The following is a 13,196-nucleotide window of genomic DNA, read 5'->3' on the forward strand; positions in this document are numbered from 1 at the left end:
TATCTCTCGATAAAATGTAAACAGAAACCTATACAGGGTCACATGGGAGCCTATCCCATGGAAATTGGGGCACAAGGTGGGGGACACCCTGGACAGGATGCCAATCCATCACAGCCTACAACACATACCTGTAGGAAACCCCTGAAGCAAAATCTGGAGAACATGCAAACTCTACGCACACGGGGCGAGGTTGGATTCGAACCCCTAACCCGAGAGACGCGATGCCCCCTGTATCACTTTGTGATTTTTTTACCTTTTGTCACCCATCTTTATATGGAAATTAAAGTAAATTTTCTGTGTGTGTGTGTGTGTGTGTGAGAGAGAAATATCTCAGCTTTCTGATAAAATGTCAATCGAGGTGAGGAGTGACAGGACGAGGGACAGATGAGGATGTGGCCTGGTCGCAGAGCTGCCGTCACTGCTGATGTATTATTTAAATGTCCAAGTCTTTGTGCCTAAATGTGCCCATAATTGTAGACTGAAGTGAGAAGCGGCCCGCTGATGATAATGGTCGCTCGCACATGCTTGCCAATCAGGCTTCATTAAAACGCAACTAAATCACTTCCCGTAAAGGACCAATGGACCTGAATGAGAGCGGCCGAGACATCATAGTGGAACATCCCAGCTCTGTTGTTCTAGGAGGCCATTAAAATCAATTGTATTATCCATAGCTCATTTAATTCCCAATTCCTATATGCATATGCAGTCGTGGAAGAGCTCGGAGGCCGTTATGTTCATTTGCGAGGCAGTATAAGTGAAGCTCTATAAATGAAATGGGTCATTAGCTTCAATGGTGTGGGCTTTTGTTTCTAACCTCTGGCCCAGGCCATTTTAGATGAATGAATGTCTGTATGACTTCTTCGTCTTAATAAAGATTTCTTTTAAGCACTAATGCTGGGCCCAGAAACAAAATCTCCTTCTTTTTCATTCTTGAATGAATTCTCTTCACTAATCCTGAATAAAACAAACCTGTTGTCACTACACAATACTCTTCTTTCTTCATTTCTGCCAAATACGTTTCAAAGACTGCACATTTAAGATTAAATAGGTATGAAATACATCCAGCACTGTCACAGCTACCGAGTGCTTCTTTCACATGTACTTTCAGGTGGAAATTTAATTCATTAGACTGAGCTGACTTACCCGGATGATACCTAGGTACAAGTTTTCACCATGAGAGTGACGTGAAGAAACAACAAGAAAGAGAAACGCTTTCAATGGGAAAAAATACAAGAGAAATGCCTGGAAATGAAGGAATGTGTACGCATCCGGTAAAATCCATTCTAAGGCTGAAAGTGCCAATGACTCAAAGCCTAAATTGAAGCAACAAAGAAATGGCAATAATATTCAATAATAAAGAGCCTTTGGTTGATAAATAGAACTTGACTGGAATCTGAATATGCCAGGTGTCAATTTGACCACACACATACGACATGAGGAGTCATTGAAATCCTGACATTTACCGTTATTTTAACCAGAATGATCCTTTCCTATGAGTATCAAGCATCTTATCATCTGAAAACGCAAAAAAAAAAAGTCAAAGTGTGGGCCAAGGCACCAGACACAAAAGGGGAAAAAAAAGGTTTCAATTTGCTAATGGATGTTTTTGCCACGAATTTGACAGATTGGACTGAAAGGCTTGTTGGCGTCTTGGTAGATCCCCTCTTTTGTGTCCATTTGCAGACCTGCGTCAGCTGCGTCTTTTCAAAAAAGCAATGAATTCCTGTGAAAAATAAGCAACAAATCACTCGGTCATTACCACGCATCTGTGAGGGGGAATTAATTTGGCCATTAGCTCTTGTAAAAACGTGTGATTACACATTTCTGTCGGTGGCATGGTGCCTGGTGTCCACGCTCTCAGTGAGAGAAAAAAAAAAACGTTAACAAGGTTTGAGCGGCGCAGAGTAAATGAACAACAAACAAGGCCTGTGAAGAGGAAATGAGTGAGAGAGTAGGAGGATTCAGAGGCGAGAAGGCTCAGCTTTTATTCACATCAACCTGGTTTTGCAGGAGGAGCCTTGATGATGTTGGAAGCTAGGGGGGTTGACATGTGACTGGTGCTGGAATCATCAAAGAGCCATTTGATTGGATTAGAGCTGAACATTTTCCAGGAAAGAGTGGGATAGACTCATCTGACACACCTCCTTCACTCTACCGACATGTCAGTCTAGTCTGTGCTTTATTAATCCTCCCGTCCATCCATTAGCTGATAGACATGGAGATGTCAGAAAGGTCCTATTATCATAATCCTCCTGCAGTCTCTTCTCAACCCCCTGGCAACAAAACAAACAGCTCAGAGGCGGTCGTTAATGCTTCTTTTTGACCCTGGAAAGGTCAAATTGTCTATAAGCCACTGAGAAAGGGAGTCTCCTGAACACCTGAGCTCAGAGATGAGCACAATCGTGGGGACTATAAACCAGTCCCAGCTTGTATCCACACTGTCTCTCAAACGGCCTTCAGCAGCTCATATCCATTTATTTGAAATTGAGAGCAGTCTTTTACAACCTTCCAGTATACGAGTGCTTGTATATGGAGCAACAAGATCATAAACTAATTAAAATTTGAAAATGACAGCGAGGAGTTGGAGAAATGGAAACTGCACAGGATCAAGGGGCTCATCTTCACGGGTTGGGTGAGGGACTGATGAGGAACTCAAAAAAAAAAATAAAAAGGTAGTTCAAAGAACTTGCTGCTATCTGATCTGCAAGAGGGAATTCATTTTCAACCCTCTCCACCCCATCGCAGTGCAAAGACAGATGCCTTTTTTCTTTGTGAAAAAGTTCCCTAACATCAGAGTTGCTTAAACTTCCCAAAAAATCCTTGCTCGAGTATATAATCTCATCTGGATATTGTAGATTTGTAGCTAAGAACTGATGCCGTTATCATAAAGACTGTCCTGTGCTCATGCCAGGACTTTTATTCAAGAATCTGCTCATACATACTGAACATCCGTTCAACCTACTTGACTTTACTCTTCTATACCTGTTAAATGCTTTCTAATCCCAATATCCAGCGTCACCCAGAAGAGGATGGGTTCCACAGGCTGGTTTCTTTCTCATGTCAAGGAGGAGTTCTTCTTTGCCACCCCTATCACCCCTGGGTTATTCATTAGGGATCTAAATTCATGATTTGTGTCTATTGGAAAAAGTGCTATACAAATAAAAATGAAATGAAAGCAGATGCACCATAAATCCCCAAGTCAGCGTAAGAAATTAGCTCCAGTGATCAGAGAAGGAAAACAGTGCCAAGAGGCAGTAGGAGCCGTACCAGCCTCTCCACAGCCCGTATTCATCCCTCATACATAAACCAGATGGATCCTCCCATCTGGCTGACCGGTACTGTGAATACCTCAACATCATCACACAAGATCAGTCTCTTTGATCATGAAATATCAGGTGTCTCTAGGATTATAAATACCACAGGGCATGCATCAATGTCAGCCAGCGGCCCGGCTAAACAAGAGCTCACAGAGGCTGGCAGCAATTTGCATCAACAAAGCGCATGCAATTAGAACAAATGCAGTCATCCGCACCGTTCCTACTGCTCCGGACAGCAGCACAGTAGGAGCAAGGACTGAGAAACAGACAGCTCTGCCTGGGCTTCTTGTTTATGCAACGGATAAAAGGTCAAATCACATGAAAGCTGAAACCCGGTATAGAGGACAAAGGACTGTTCGGTTTGAGAGGCAGACACGTTTTTTCCATGTTTGAACCCTCCCTGGTTTTTATTCCGGCTTCTGATGTTTAAATGCAGCCTGGGTACTACAACGTTCTGACAGTAAAGCAATTAAAGGCGGAGGGTGATAAAACATCCATATGCCACAGCATTTAACGAGCCAACAGGTTCATTCTCCCGGCACAATGAGAATCACTCAATATCTGTCTTGTGCTCACTGACTGAAAGGTCAGTTTACAATTGCTTGTACCCCTCCCCTTTTCCATTCATTCTCTCTTTATTTCTGTCTCCTGCTCTCCTTTTCCTTCTCCCGCTACCGACCGTCCTTTCTCTATATTGTCTTCCCGAATAACACCCCTTGTCTGTTTACTTCCCGGGCCTCCGAAAGCAATTTCTCCAGCGACGGAATGTTATTGTGGCAGATTAAATGCTGCGAAATCTTGTGTGACACTCGCTTGCTCTCGCACATACTGTAGGAAAGCAGATGTGGCAGCACACTGATAATGTTGTATTGAGAGGGCCCTCATCATCAGAGGAAACAATAGAGGCATGAACTCACCAGATACCGGCGATGGAAAGAGACGGTTTTTATAGACTCGGCACACGAGGGTCGCAGATGGAAGATTTTGTCAGAAGTGAGCTGAAGAAATTGAACATTCTTGGAAGAAATAGATATAACAATACTGTTACTTCTAATACTTCTGGTTGTGAATGGTATTCCATGCGCTGGTTGTAGTTGGCACATGATTAGGTCTGATGTAGACTTGATTAGACAGGTGTTGGGATTTTTTTTTCTTCTTCTTCTTCTTTTTTTTTTTGAAGGACAATTTCACGGTAAGTGAATAGAGCTGGGATCCATCCCGGCCTTGCAGAGCGTTAAACAGATGAAATCCCAGGATGCCCATCAATACGGCTACTATAAACTGCTTTGTTCCCCTTCCTTCACATGGCAGTGGACTTGGTTGAATGGAATGTTGTATAAAAAAAAATAAATAAAAAAAAAGAAGTCATCTTGTAAAGAAAAAGTTCATCCTGAAACACATTAAATAGGTTTATATCGACATATTTTTTTCCAGTTACAAAACAGCAATAGGTTTCTCAGCTCGGCTAGGCAGCGAGCTACAAGCTTGACTGTGGTGTTGTTAGCATGACGCTCTGGAAGCTGGTCTGTTTGAGCAGAATGTACGCGTGAGGAATCCAGAGAGATGGACAGAGGACTAAAGTGCTGCTGCGTCGTTCTTCAAGTAGAGGTTGATTAAGGAGTAAATCCCAGTGGCACCGTGCATCGTGAGTGATGTAGGAAACTGTTGTACACTGGGAAAATGAGACCAACATCTCGATGGAAAAGTCAAATCAGTGTTTATTCACAACATACGTCGCCCAATTGAGGATAACGTGATTGTAAATATCTACACGAGTCGAGTCTTTCAGGGTGGAATTTTTCTTTTAATGAACACAAACAGGTTTCTTGTCAATAGAAGTTTCAATTAAATCAGATAATCAGCAACACTGCCCATTTTTATATACCTAAAATGGGCCATTCAAATATTCTAATAGCGTAAGAGTAAGATAGATTAGAGTAAGTAAGTCTCTCTCTCTCTGAAGACTTGCCTGGTCTGCAGCCATATTGCATCAACTCAAAAGCTTAAGTCATATTAATTCTACACCCTGCAGACTTTCATTTTCCATCAAAGCCTGTTATAACTGCGGGATGACAGTGAGAGACACACACACACACATACATACACACACACAAAGCACAGAGATTAAATCTGAATTACTCCTGGTCATTTTCAGAGGCCCAGATAAAACCAGTTCAGGATAAAGTTTGCTCTTTTTTCCTCTAATCTTCACAGGAAATCAATGCACATCAACCGATCTGCTTAACTCAGGACTCAATCAGACTTGACCGAGTCCGTCCGACCACACGCCACCGTTCTGCAATACTTTACGTCCTTCAATAGTTAGCCTTTTTGGTCTGACATTATGTGTTATCTGTAATTCTGGTGATGTGTCACTTTTTATTTCATCTCAGCCAGTCTTTCTTTTCCTCTCTCTTCAGCTCTCTCTGTCTATTTACATCCTTCTCCTCATCTTTCACACTGTTTTTACAGCCTCAGTTTTGGCTCTTCTCTCAGGACCGATGGCCGTGAGCCAGAAAGACGGAAAAGTCTGGTTATTGTATTGAGTGAGTGACAGCTGCAGCTCAGACAACAGAGGGCTGATAGTACGGCTGGTTTACTGTTCCCTGACTTCATTCATGGCCCGTGTAACTGATGCCCCGCTGTGCCCTCTCCAACCCTAGCCAAGTGCCCATTCTCCCATAGATGCTCACTAATAAGCTCCCCCGCCAGGGACGAGAGACGTGTCTTTTTGTTTCTCTCTTTCTGTTCCATCCTCCATCTCCACGGCCTCTGGCATCCTATTCACAGACCCGTGAGGCGTGACAAAAGGAGCAGGGAGCACGATTAGCGAGACCACGCTCTGCTGGGTAAGAGTGAGGGTGCTTCAGGAACGAGGGAGGGAGCTCTTCTAGGGCATCTTGACCCACTCTGTTCTCACAAACACAGAGACACAGACACACTCAGACAAGCGTCCTCCCTTTGTAGGAGCTCTTGTGGAGAGTAAAGAGGAGAGAGGATAATAAAGGTAGAGGAACACAAAGCCTCTCTAAGCTCTTGAATACAGACAGGTGCAAGTGCAAATGCAAACACACACCTCCATCCCTCAGGAGGGCCTCCTGGGACCACTAACTAACCATCCTGGTTCTACATCACAGCCCTGACCATCAGTCACTGACCCCCCTCCCCCTTTTCTCTCTCTCTGACACACACACACACACACACACACACACTCTCTCTCTGACACTATATCCTCTGACTCTCTCAACCCTCTCTCCTCTGACTCTCTCAACCCTCTCTCCTCTGACTCACTCTCCCGCTCCTCTGACTCACTCTCTCTCTCCTCTGACTCACTCTCCCGCTCCTCTGACTCACTCTCTCTCTCCTCTGACTCACTCTCCCACTCCTCTGACACTCTTTCTCTTCTGACTCACTCTCCCGCTCCTGACACTCTTTCTCCTCTGACTCACTCTCCCGCTCCTGACACTCTTTCTCCTCTGACTCACTCTCCCACTCCTCTGACACTCTTTCTCCTCTGACACTCTTTCTCCTCTGACTCACTCTCCCACTCCTCTGACACTCTTTCTCCTCTGACTCACTCTCCCACTCCTGTGATACTCTTTCTCCTCTGACTCACTCTCCCACTCCTCTGACTCACTCTCCCGCTCCTCTGACACTCTTTCTCCTCTGACACACTCTCCCACTCCTCTGACACTCTTTCTCCTCTGACTCACTCTCCTGCTCCTCTGACTCACTCTCCCGCTCCTGTGACACTCTTTCTCCTCTGACTCACTCTCCCGCTCCTGTGACACTCTTTCTCCTCTGACTCACTCTCCCACTCCTCTGACTCACTCTCCCGCTCCTCTGACACTCTTTCTCCTCTGACACACTCTCCCGCTCCTCTGACACTCTTTCTCCTCTGACTCACTCTCCCACTCCTCTGACTCACTCTCCCACTCCTCTGACACTCTTTCTCCTCTGACTCACTCTCCTGCTCCTCTGACTCACTCTCCCGCTCCTGTGACACTCTTTCTCCTCTGACTCACTCTCCCGCTCCTGTGACACTCTTTCTCCTCTGACTCACTCTCCCGCTCCTGTGACACTCTTTCTCCTCTGACTCACTCTCCCGCTCCTGTGACACTCTTTCTCCTCTGACTCACTCTCCCGCTCCTGTGACACTCTTTCTCCTCTGACTCACACTCTCTCCCTCTCCTCTGACTCACTCTCTCTCTCTCTCCTTGGACTCTCTCCCGCTCTCCTCGGACTCACTCTCTCTCTCTCCTCTGACACTCTCCTTCTCTCTCTCTCCTCTGACACACACTCTCTGACTCAGTCTCTCTCATCTGACTCACTCTCTCTTTCCTCTGACCTTCAGCTGTCCTTTTCTCATACCATCTCTTTATCTTTATGTCTTGCTAGCAAGTGTGAATAAATTCCAAGCAGTTTCTTCTCCCTGTATCAAAGAGTCCACACACATCACTTGTGTTTTATCATCATCTTTCACAGATTCACTTAACATAGTTATAATGTCGGAGGTATTTTTGCACACACTTCCAGGAGGAAGTTTTCCCAAGTAGTTTGAATGATTTATTCCCAAACAGCACTAGTTAAGGCCATGGTTCTAATAAGCATCCCAAAGTTATAAAATAAAGTAGTTTTTGGGAGGAAACTCACATGGACACAGGGAGAAAATTCCCTGAAACTAAAACTAAATATGAATTAAACAAATAGTGTGCACTCGGGTGGAAATGAAATGTCCAATTCTGAAAAAGTTGGGACAGTATGGAAAATGCTAATAAAAACAAAGAGGAGTGATTTGTAAATGTACTTTAACTTGTATTTAAACAAACAAGCAAAATAAAAAAAAAAAACAACGTATAAAGACAAGGTATTTGATGTTTTACCTAACCAACTGCATAGTTTTTTTGTTGTTGTTGTTTTTTTTTTTTTTAAGTAAACTGTAAATTGATGCATGCACACATTCCAAAAAAGTTGGGACAGGGGTGATTTAGGACTAATAGCGATGTGACAAGTTGAAGTAAGGTGATTTGAAACAGGTGAGACAATCGTCTAATCATAGTATAAAAGGAGCCTCCAAAAAAGGCCTAGTCCTTCAAGAGCAAGGACGGGTCGAGTCTCACCAATCTGCCAACAGATGTGTCAGCGGATAATCCAACACTTTGAGAACAACATTCCCCAAAGACAAATCAGTAGGATTTTGGGAATTTCACTTTCTCCAGTGCACAATATAATTAAAAGATTCAAAGAATCCGGTCAAATCTCGGTGTGTAAAGGGCAAGGCCGAAAACCACTTCTGAACGCACATGATCTCCGATCCCTCTGACGTCACTGTCTTAAAAACCGTCCTGAGTCTGTAATGGAGATCCTGACATGGACTCGGGAATACTTTGGTAAACCTTTGTCACTCAACACCATTCGCCGCTGCATCCACAGATGCAAGTTAAGGCTTTACTGTGCGAAGCAGAAGCCATACATCAACACTGTCCAGAAGCACTGCTGACTTCTCTGGGCTTGGTCTCATCTGAGATGGACAGGAGCACAGTGGAATCGTGTTTTGTGGTCCGACGAGTCGACTTTTCAAATAGTTTTTGGACAAAACAGCCGCCGTGTTCAAGAGGAAAAGAACCATCCAAGCTGTTATCAGCATCAGGTCCAAAAGCCAGCATCTGTCATGGTATGGGTAACTTGCACATCTGTGAGGGCATCATTAATGCAGAAAGATATGTACACATTTTGGAGCAACATATGCTGCCATCCAGAGCAGGACAACGCCAAAACATATTCTGCCTGGTTTACAAGCGCATGGTTGTGTAAGCAGAGAGTGCGAGTGCTAGCATGGCCTGGCTGCAGTCCTGACCTGTCTCTGAGAATGTGTGGCACATTATGAAGCGCAAAATAAGGAAACGAAAGCCCCGTACAATTGTGCAGCTGAAGAAATGCATAATGGATGAATGGGGGAAAATTCCACTTGCTAAACTTAACCTACCGGCATCTTCACTCAGCGCCAAACGCTTAATAAGTGTTATTAAAAGAAAAGGTGATGTTACACAGTATTACCACAGTCGACTGTCCCAACTTTTTTGGTGTATTGCAGTGGTCAAATTTGAAATTCACAAAGTAAAATATCAAATAATCTATAAATAATGTGTTTTCAATATAGTACAGGGTGAACTGAATCTTCAATTGACTCTTTTCGTTTGTTTTTTTTTTGTATTTTCCATACTGTCCCAACATTTTCGGAATCGGGGTTGTAAAATGTTTTGTTTCTTTCTGGCGAGCAAGCCAAGCTGGTACACATATTTCATATTTCTGCCTGCACTTTAATATATTTACAACTGAGGAATAAATCAATCAATATTGACAGCATTCACAGTATTAAAATATTAGAAAGCAAATAAAAATAGCCTCATACAAAAATATCCAAATTCTCAAAGAACCAAAAAAAAAAAAAAGGCCTAAGACAAGGAATCTGCAGCCAGCCGTTCCAGTAAACAGCAATAATACAAAGCTCAAGTTGGTCGTGAATTAATTATTAAACCTTTGCACTCCATCTCACCCCTCCCACGCTAATGTTGTGTAGTTATTGCTCGGAAGATTAAGGTCTCTTTCACACACAGTGCTTGGCTGCTGTCCATGAAGATGCCATGGGAAGTACACTAAAGCACAACTGACTCATGCTGATGGATGCAAACAGTTTCAGGTAAAACTCCACAAATAACTGCTCGAGGCAGTCTAGAGCTATTCTCCAGAATTCAATTAAGACTGCTTTGCTCTCCATGTTTTATCGTCAGACAATTCAGTTAGACACCACCAACACCACTGTGGAGGTATGTAGGAATCCCTGGAATGGGTGTTGGAGTGTTAGAGAGAAACATATATAAGGAATAATACAACGCTGTGTGGTGTTGGAGGAAAATAATCGATGATGGAGTGGTGTGAGGTGTCCGGATGCGCAGGAGTTATTTTTACCAGTTGATTATTTTCCTATTATAGTAACTCCTGAGATGATTTATTCTTCTAATACCACAGAAATTTGCCAAACATAATTGTTTTAATGTATTACGCAACAATATTTTGTGTCTTTTATAGTTAATGTTCTGGAGCCTCTCTTTTATTTCTCCCAGACTTAATAAGAAAAAAGTTTATGATGTGACTGAGAAGCTGAGAGACCAGAAAGTGCATAAAAGTAGGAAAGTCCTCTGTCCTTCCATAAATGTAAAAAAAAAAAAAAAAAAAAAAGTCTCATTGCCGAAAGCTTCATTACATCAATGCTTTAATCTGCTAAATAAAAACACATTTGAAATATTTATTATCAGCCACAGACAGTGTAGATCATCTGCTATACAATCTCTGTGAATAAGCTGTTACTATAGAAACATATTACAATGAGCTCATTAATAAAATAAAATCATCTGAATGTCAGAGCTGCTGTTACAGAAGACGAAAACACCACCAATCAGAATTGAGAATTCAACAACGCTGTGGTATAAGCCTGAACATCAAGACAAGCTGGGCAACAAAAAGTGCCACAACGCACACTGAAACTTTCTCCAAAGGCCAAGTTCAGTCAATTACAAGCTCATTATTTACTGCTGGGAGGTGAGAGCTGGACCGGCCTGACTGACAGGGACAGCCTCCACAAAGAGGGAGGGCAGGTTTGAAGTGAAGCCACATTAATCCTGACTCATTGATCAGGAGCCGCTTGCAGTCCGAGTGTGAGAGAGAATAAAAAGCCAGTAGCAGTGATGTTGAATATATTCAGGATAGACAGAGGATTAGCCAGAGGTCACGTCTGCTTTTCTGCAGAGCCAGACAGAGGTGCGGTCAAAGTGCGAATATCTGTCCTGCCTTCCAAAAGGCATGTAAAGGCGAAATGTAAGCTGTGGCTGGAATTAGCATAATTAGCATAGCTGTGAAATGAATTCCAAGCGTGTAGGAATTTGGCACACACACACAGACACACATTTTATATTATATATAATATATATACACACACACATACATACACAGCATCTCAATTTGCCTACTATCCATCCTAAATAGTATCTGATTTTAGAATCAGTGTGTCCCAAATCATAGTATGTTGAAATATTTCCGGTAGAATTTCGAAGTGCGTCTCCATGGACACTTTTTCAGTTAATATTGCCACAACCCTTTTGCGCGAAGTGGGAGGAGTTTTGTGACTGTTTGCTTCGCCGAATTCAAGGATGGATTTTAGAGAGGTGTAAATAAAATGTGGGGAAAAAATAAACCAAGGGAATGGTCAATGAAATGATATAGTATAAATTATATAAGGAATACAGTATGAAGAAAAGCTTAAATGCAACAAAGAGTTTATTTACAGTGAGGGTGTGCATAAATAGGCAACAACATTCTCTTCCCTTACATGACGTGTTAGGATGTCCCTTCTGCTGCACACTCAAACGTTTGTACTTTTAGCGTATAGAGACGCAGCAATAGTGAAGTTCTCTCAAATTCTAGGAGCTGTCAATAAAAACTCTAGCTTCCCAGGAGAAAAAAAACAAAAAAACAAAACAGAATGAGGACCAGTGACAAGTCCGACACCGACACAAAGTCTGTGCTTAAATTCAGACCTTCCACTCAAGGCAGCGTGCATGCCTGTGTTCAACGCCATGTGATCTCATAAGAAATACATATGAATCTGTACGAGAGAGTGGAATTTGTTGGATTTATTAATAGGGAAATTGTAGAAATGCGCAACATGAACCCTGACCCCAATCAAACTTTTTTTTTTTCCCTTTTCATACAATTTCAGTCAATTTTATACTTGACCCATAAAGCTCGATTCTGATGTTGGTTTGGGGGTGTGGCTAAAGGGAGGGACTGTACTGATTCGCATTCTGCTTGTCGAGACGTGCAGCTTTCATCAAAAATAACTGACTACACCTTTAAGCCCCCACCTTCATGTTAAAACAGTATCTTCACCATTTTTAACAACAGAGAGGTGAGAAGTGGATGGGGAGACATTTCCGGAAGATCAGAGCAGCAGCGTCAGCGTATGGCGACGAGTGCAGACAGACCCGGAGGAGCCGGTGGGTTTGCGTGTGAGAGCAAACAGCCAAGATAGCATGCCTAAAGGAATACAAGGACACAACGTGTGCCAAGTCTGTGCCAATTAAGCACCAGCTAAACGAGACAGAGGAACAGAGTTAATGACTTTACCAAGCCTCGAATGGCACGACAGAAAAAAGCAATGAAGAATGAGAATAGGATCAGAACGCCAGCCACATCAGCCATACCGCCACTGCAGCTAGAAAGACTGCAACGTATAAGGCTGAGCTCCCCTCAGTGTCCCATCTGTATTGTCCCTATATTTAATAACCTCTTTGTCCAACACACACGAGCACTCAGTAAGTGATGACAGCCTCAGCAATGCCTCTGGTTGAGAGCAGGCGACATGGTGCTTTAACCACATCAGCCTCCAGCTGTTCCTATTGAGCTCATCAAAATTCCACCTGCCTCACACCGAAGAACCTCTAATACGCTGAACCGTGCTGAACACTGCCATATGAACACACTCGCTCTCGGAGGAACATGATCCAGGCAGACGCAAAACTAAACGAAAAACCAGAACCGGTTGCAACGAAAATAGCCGTATAAAACAGAGACTGGATTTGTTCTACTGAGAGAAGGCGCTGTGCACACACACACGCTCTCATACTTCCCACTTTCTCATCTCAAGTGGCAATATTTCACTATCGCTGAAAACATGAATGAGCTTTAGATGTAGATTTACGCCTGCCTGACACCCGTCGAGCGACACCGGGGACCAGATGAAAGGTCATATTTCATCTCCTCTGACACACACAATAATCAGGCGCCAGTTAGCAATTATGCTGCACTTAATGCAAATAGATG

General features: G+C 43.2%; 1 protein-coding gene across 4 annotated transcripts in view; it reads right to left on the reverse strand.

The window, feature by feature from the left end:
- The window catches only part of pard3aa (par-3 family cell polarity regulator alpha, a), a 434,509-nt gene that overhangs the window by 26,373 nt on the left and 394,940 nt on the right, over window positions 1-13,196 (reverse strand). The gene's annotated exons all lie outside the window — the stretch shown is intronic.

Source organism: Ictalurus furcatus, chromosome 1 (assembly GCF_023375685.1).
Source record: "Ictalurus furcatus strain D&B chromosome 1, Billie_1.0, whole genome shotgun sequence".
Classification (NCBI taxonomy): Eukaryota; Metazoa; Chordata; class Actinopteri; order Siluriformes; family Ictaluridae; genus Ictalurus; species Ictalurus furcatus.